Source organism: Bidens hawaiensis, unplaced genomic scaffold, assembly GCF_021521415.1.
Source record: "Bidens hawaiensis isolate Kalapana, Puna unplaced genomic scaffold, B.hawaiensis_p1.1 tig00033168_1, whole genome shotgun sequence".
In the NCBI taxonomy this organism is placed as follows: domain Eukaryota; kingdom Viridiplantae; phylum Streptophyta; class Magnoliopsida; order Asterales; family Asteraceae; genus Bidens; species Bidens hawaiensis.
Window position 1 is genome coordinate 159,927 of NW_027505281.1, and position 6,714 is coordinate 166,640.

At 38.2% G+C, this 6,714-nt stretch overlaps 1 pseudogene; it reads left to right on the plus strand.

Moving 5' to 3' along the window:
- The first annotated feature begins 3,222 nt into the window (after positions 1 to 3,222).
- On the plus strand, positions 3,223 to 4,391 carry LOC143612077 (xylan O-acetyltransferase 1 pseudogene; annotated as a pseudogene).
- The last annotated feature ends 2,323 nt before the right edge of the window (positions 4,392 to 6,714 follow it).

A 6,714-nucleotide genomic window follows, 5' to 3' on the forward strand; every position in this document is an offset into this window, starting at 1 on the left:
CGTAAGACGGATGCGGGTACAGTGTTAAGGCAAAACCCTTCACATACCTAGCACCCGCAGGGAATTGAAGCCAAGAACCTTGGCGAACAAGTAACCGTAAGACGGATGCGGGTACAGTGTTAAGGCAAAACCCTTCACATACCTAGCACCCGCAGGGAATTGAAGCCAAGAAAACCTTGGCGAACAAGTAACCGTAAGACGGATGCGGGTACAGTGTAAAGGCAAAACCCTTCACATACCTAGCACCCGCAGGGAATTGAAGCCAAGTACCTCGGCAACCAAGTAACTACAAGACGGGTGCAGGTACAGTGTAAAGGCAAAACCCTTCACATACCTAGCACCCGCAGGGAATTGACGCCAGGAATACCTTGGAAGTAAAATAACCGTAAGACGAGCGCAGGTACAGTGTTAAGGCAAAACCCTTCACATACCTAGCGCTCCGCAGGGAATTGAAACCAAGAAGGATCTTCTGGGCAATTCTTGCGGAAACGGAAATAACATCCCCGCATAGCGGGAACGTCGAGAACTACATTGTTTGAGGCTCCAGGATGGAATTGGTGGTTTTAACATAATTGATCACTATGTTCAAAACTACCAAAACCTCAGGGAGAATTCACACAAATGGGACTCAACGCTCCTGACTTGCGAGGAGGTTACAGCCTACCCGCATCATACCCAAAGACCAAGCAGGAAACTCGGGCATTTCTGCAAGTGACAAGGACTTCCGCGGGAGGAATCCCCATGGAAAACCTTAAAAAACCCTTTTCAAAACCCTTTGCTTAAGTCCAAAAGTTCACCTCACTTTATTAAACACTCATGAGAAGAACATTAGACTGGGGGGACTTGAAGAGGTAGGTCCCAGCAGAGCCCAGTTGGACCCGCAAGACTCACCTTGAAGAGGGACGTCTGCGCAGAAACCAACTGGACCCGCAGGACCAACCATGCTCAGAGACGTGACGTCCTTACGCGCAGTACGCAAGCTGGTCCCGCAGGAAATGCCTCCCAATGGTGAAGGACTCCGCCTGTCCCCGCAGCCTCGGATACAAGCCATCAGGGAAGGCCACCCGCGCAGCAAGGCTACACGCACAAGGTACTTAGCTCTCAATCATTCAGTGTCACTTGAAGGAATGAGCAAAGCCGGGAACAATCCCGCACAAGGGCGGGAGGGGGAATACTCCCGCCCAAATAAGCCAGTCCGTACGATACGGGAAGATCTTCTGTACTGTACCTGACGAGGTATGGGAAAAAGATCTGACTAAAGATACGACAGCTTACTGACACAGTATGGCGAGCAGCATGCTCCTGTACTGTGTCACTATTAGCCGCTGCCTACTCACCAACTACTGCCATACCACGTGCGTAGCCGGCAGTTGGTGGAAAAGGAATAGTACACAGCAGGCCTGGTCACTATCAGCCGCTGCCTACCCACCAACTACCAGCAGGGCACGTGCGTAGGCCACTGTTGGTGGAACAGGAACACTGTTGCAGCCTGCCACACCTCCTTGGAAACCTACCTTCGGCTATAAATACCACAAATGGTATGACCATCATATCTTATCTTGTATCATCATATAATACCTGATATCTGCTCTAGCAATCTCTTAATATACACCTATATTTAAAGAGCAATCTAGTCTGATTCTCACGCCGGAGGGTGGTCACAAGGAGGAACCCCCCCCCCCCCCCCTTCTCAGTGACAAGCTCACGGTGTCTGTTTTGCAGGTTATCAGAAGAACCATCTTCTCAGGGTCTCACCCCTCGTGGGAAACATCTATCTAACCCCCAGGTTACCAGTAATCTGCCCGGGGTCCGGTTAGTGTTTCTTCAGAAACCAATTTTACAAAGAGTAATTATGTTAACTAGTTTTTCTTGAACTCAAATGCTTTTACGAATTTTACAAATTAACCAAACAAGTTATGGTTTTTCATTGGAATTAATTCCAATTCCTTTGAAAAATTCCAATTCTTTTAAAAACATTATATTAATTAGTCAACAAAACGACCTACAAGCATGGCTGACAAATCGTGTCTTATCATTTTAACATGTTAAAGACGACATAATTAACATAAGTATGAACATGAAAACGACTCGTTTAACACTTGGCTTTGGTGGTTTGAATGTAACAGTTATATGTTTTATGTATTAAGGGAGTGTTTGGGATTCCTTATTTTTAACTCCTTATAACTTATAAGGAGAAGTCATAAGTTACAAATGTGTAACTTATCAACATTTCATCTTATATAATAAGGAAACTCAAACACTTTTTTTTAACTTATCATAAGTTATACGTTATAATGAGGTAAAAAATAAGGAATCACAAACACCCGTTAAAAAGGAGAAATGATGAACCATAGCCTTCTAATTCTAATTGTTTTTTAAAAGAAAACTCAATAATTGCATAGTGTATTTTTTTTGTTAAACAAGTTTTATCGTGTCTAAACATGTACACACTTTGTCAACCTACCCACTAGTCAAATTTTATTGAAGGATAAAACAAGAAAAAAACATAGGAATAGATGGTTTATATGGTGCGAGTAAATATATCTATTTCACGTTTTCTAAGAAACGTTAAATTTCCCTTCCTCCGTACTAGAGTGAGTGTTCATGATCCTTTCCACTAATTTTAGAAAAGGTTATAGAACGAACCACTAATTATTATATAAAAAACGACAAATCAAACTCGTCTGGGTTTGTTGGTTGGCAAGATCTACATGTTCAATGACTGTTTTAACATATTAACTCGTCTGTTTTAACTAATTAATTAGTTTGTATTAGAAATTTTAAGATAATAAAGCTACTATTATGCTCAACTCTTCACCACTTTGGACCATTCTTTATATAAGCGCTAACTCAGATTTTCATTCACGTTTAACCCTACCATTTAACCTATGTTATACTCCATTTTCCATCATACTTCACCAATCCATTTATTTATATCATTTAAATTTAAAAAATGAAAAAAGTGATTGGGTGTGTTGAAGAGTGACGTGTGTGAGCTAGCCTAAGGAGAGTCCTTCACTAGCGGCCATTGAAAATAGAGAACAGTGTTTCTATCAAACCATTTATGTCACCTCATCACCACTTATAGTGTTACGGACTTGCCCCATAGCCAAAGTTGGTCTCAACAAATATGATATACATATACATAATCCTAAGAATGAAAATATTATTAGTAATTAAAGTAAAACGGTACACATCGTCACTCCAACCTCACACAATAAAAGCACACACTTTACCGGAATTGAAAGGGAGCCACACCAACTTCTACAAAACTTTGATCTCACTCTTGTCCAAAACATTGAGGAAATTAGTTACAAAAATTCATGAAGACGACGACCCTTCATCCACCATAGATAGCAGTTGCTTCAAGACAACACCATTCCACCAATTCCACCTTAAACTTCCACCATTTTTAATGTCTCTTGAGTCCTTATATCTATGTCACCACCACCACCTCCTCCTCATCTTATCATGCATCCCCTTCGCCGAAAAATCTCCCCCTTCTCCGCCTACACAGCCGCCATGAAACACCGCAAGAACAGCAACCTCTCGGTCTTCATCGTCGTCTTCTCGGTTATCCTATTCGGGTTCTTCATGTACAATGAAAATGTTAAGTCCATAGCCGAATTCCCATTCACCACACCAAGAATTGAGATAAGTTCCACCACTACTTTAGTGGTGGAATCCAAAACTGAGGATAATAATCAAATGATTGAAATGCCGGTTCCTGTGGCTAACGCGGTGGAGGAAGAAGCTGAAGACGATGAGGATATCGAGTTGCCACCGGAAGAGTGCGATTTGTATGATGGGAATTGGTTTTATGATGATTCTACACATCCGTTATATAAAGAAGATCAATGTGAGTTCCTTACGGCTCAAGTTACGTGCATGAGAAATGGGAGAAAAGATTCTATGTATCAAAATTGGAGGTGGCAACCAAAGGGTTGTAACTTACCCAAGTAAGCTTCTTCATTACTTACATCAAACGTTATAAAAAAATAAAAAGTGAAATTTATGAACATAATAAAGAAACGTATCCAATAGAGTCTCACACAAATGAAAATTATTGGAAATGCGTGAAACGGGTGAGATGAGAATAAACATTTACGTTATTTTAAGATAGAGAATCTGCTCCCACTAAGACCAGACTAATAAAAAGGATTTGCAAGATTGACTTAACCTTGATATTTTTGTTTTGGGTATGAAGATTTAAGGCGAAATTGCTGTTGGAGAAACTAAGGAACAAGAGGCTTATGTTTGTTGTAGATTCCTTAAACAGGAATCAGTGGGAATCAATGGTGTGTTTGGCCCAATCTATTATTCCTCCGGGAAGAAAGAGCTTGATCAAAACCGGCTCACTTTCCATTTTTAGAATCGAGGTTTATTTCTGACATCTATTGTTTTGTTTTCGGTTTTTTGCTTGACTTGAAATTACAAGAACATGTGCATGACTCATATATTCACAGGTTTACACGAACACGATTTGTTTAGACTTTGTCAACATTTATGCAATCTAATAGACTTTATCACTATTTTCCAATTTGCAACCAGTGAAAGCATCAATTATATATGCAATCTTTAGAGGGCACGGATTAGTCCGATGGCATTAAATGTGCAAAGGAGATTAGTCCAATTCTAAACCAGTCTATGCCGCTAAACGTGGGCATGGACAGGCGGCTATTTAGGGCAGCAACTGAAGTGATTCAATCAATGAAGCTTCCGGTTCATTTCCTGAACATGACTTCGCTTTCAGAATACCGTAAAGATGCACATACCTCGGTATACACCATTCGGCAAGGCAAGATGCTAACAGAAGAGCAGCAAACAGACCCAAACACTTATGCAGATTGTATTCATTGGTGTCTTCCTGGGTTACCTGACACTTGGAATGAGTTTCTGTATACACGTATCATTTCTCGCCCTTGATCTTGATTGGTGTAAGCCAACCCTGATCACATTCGGTTATTTACTTTTAGACATTGAGTTTTTGTTTGTTCTTTCACGTACCTTGTATCTAGAGAGAGGGCAATTTTACATTTTATTTTATTGTGAAAATTTTGTTTAGACGTTGGGTCACAACTCTAAAGTGAAATTGTTTGTACACTGAAACCTTGAAAGACGAAATAAATGATGGACACTTTGTAACCAGGTTTGTCATTTCATATTTAAGACGTCAATAAACAAGATATATGTGTTATGGGCATTATGTTATGTAAAAATATGTTTTATGTTCGTCTATTTTATTCAAAAATTTAGGTCGTGCAACTATTATTAAAGGATTAGAAGGGTAAGCAAACGTTAGTGCCCCCAATGTGGAAATCTAGAATTGTGGATAGGGCTCATGTTTAAAGTTTACATGCTAAGAAAATTATACCCTTAACTTATAAATATACTTATGTAATAGCTATTAGTTACTTTTACCGAAATCAATTATTATCTAGACATTCCATATTCTTTTGTGATCCTTCCTATTGCCGAGACCCAAGATGACCTTGGCAAGGTTATCTATAGTGCAAAGAAATAATACGGCTGAGCGATAACTAATTAAGCGAACAAAAACAACCATGAAGTTATTCATTATTCTTTTTCTTTGCAATTTGCTATGAATTTTTATTTTTTAATAAGATTTAAACTTTAAAACTATGGGCTAAGGCCTAGAAGTAAAGAACCTAACTTTATTGTCATTGGGCTAGTAAGGTTTAATTTGGATCTAAGTTACAATAGTTTTATCATTTGGATATTTGTCATCCTATAAGTTATATTGATAATTAATGTTTGTTTATATATATTTAGAAATTTATAAACTAATTGTTTTTCTAAAGGATCGGTTCTAAATTTCATAAAGACCTGTTTCAAAAGTTAACGTCCATCAACACTAAAAAATGGGTGTCTGGTTTGACTACCGGACGAGCATGCTATTTTTAAACGACACTAGCAATTGTCTGTTCAAACAACCGTATTATTTAACAATAAATCCCTGTTTGTAGATCGGGTGAGATTTGAAGACGGTGTGTGTATATATATATACTAGTTTGATCCTCCCGTGTTACGAGAGTTTAGTTAAAGTTTTGTTTTTAATCATTTTGTTATTTTATTATGATTTATTTTATTTTTTAATGTAGTTCTGTTTTAATTTAATACATATTTATTAGTTTGTTAGTATATTTTTTTAACGTTTGTGTTTTATCAGTTGAGATGTTTAATTTTTTAGATTTTTAACGAACAAACATAAACAAACACGAGCATGTTGATTATTTTAAATGTACAAACATGAATACAAATATTTGTATAATGAAAAAAGGGGCGTTGATGTAGTTGACAATGGTGGGTGGTATTCGAAGTTAACCGACGATGAAGATGATAGACCATCAACGGAGAACATGTAAAATAGATAAATTAAATTAGGGTTTGATGATTAAAGTGTTTATCAATGAATGAGATCTTAGAACCCATTTGAGGGTTATTATAGTTTGGTAAGACCCATAACCCGTGAAAATTATTCTTTGATGATTAAGGGGTGATTTTACAAATAAATGAGATGTTATAACCCATTTAAGGGTTATCCGGGTTTGGTGAGACCCATGACCCGTGAAATTATTGTTTGATTATGAAATAGTTTTACAAATAAATGAGATGTTATAACCCATTTAAAGACTATCCGGGTTTGATAAGACCCATACTCGCGAATTCGGGTCAAATGCATAAGAAGCCTCA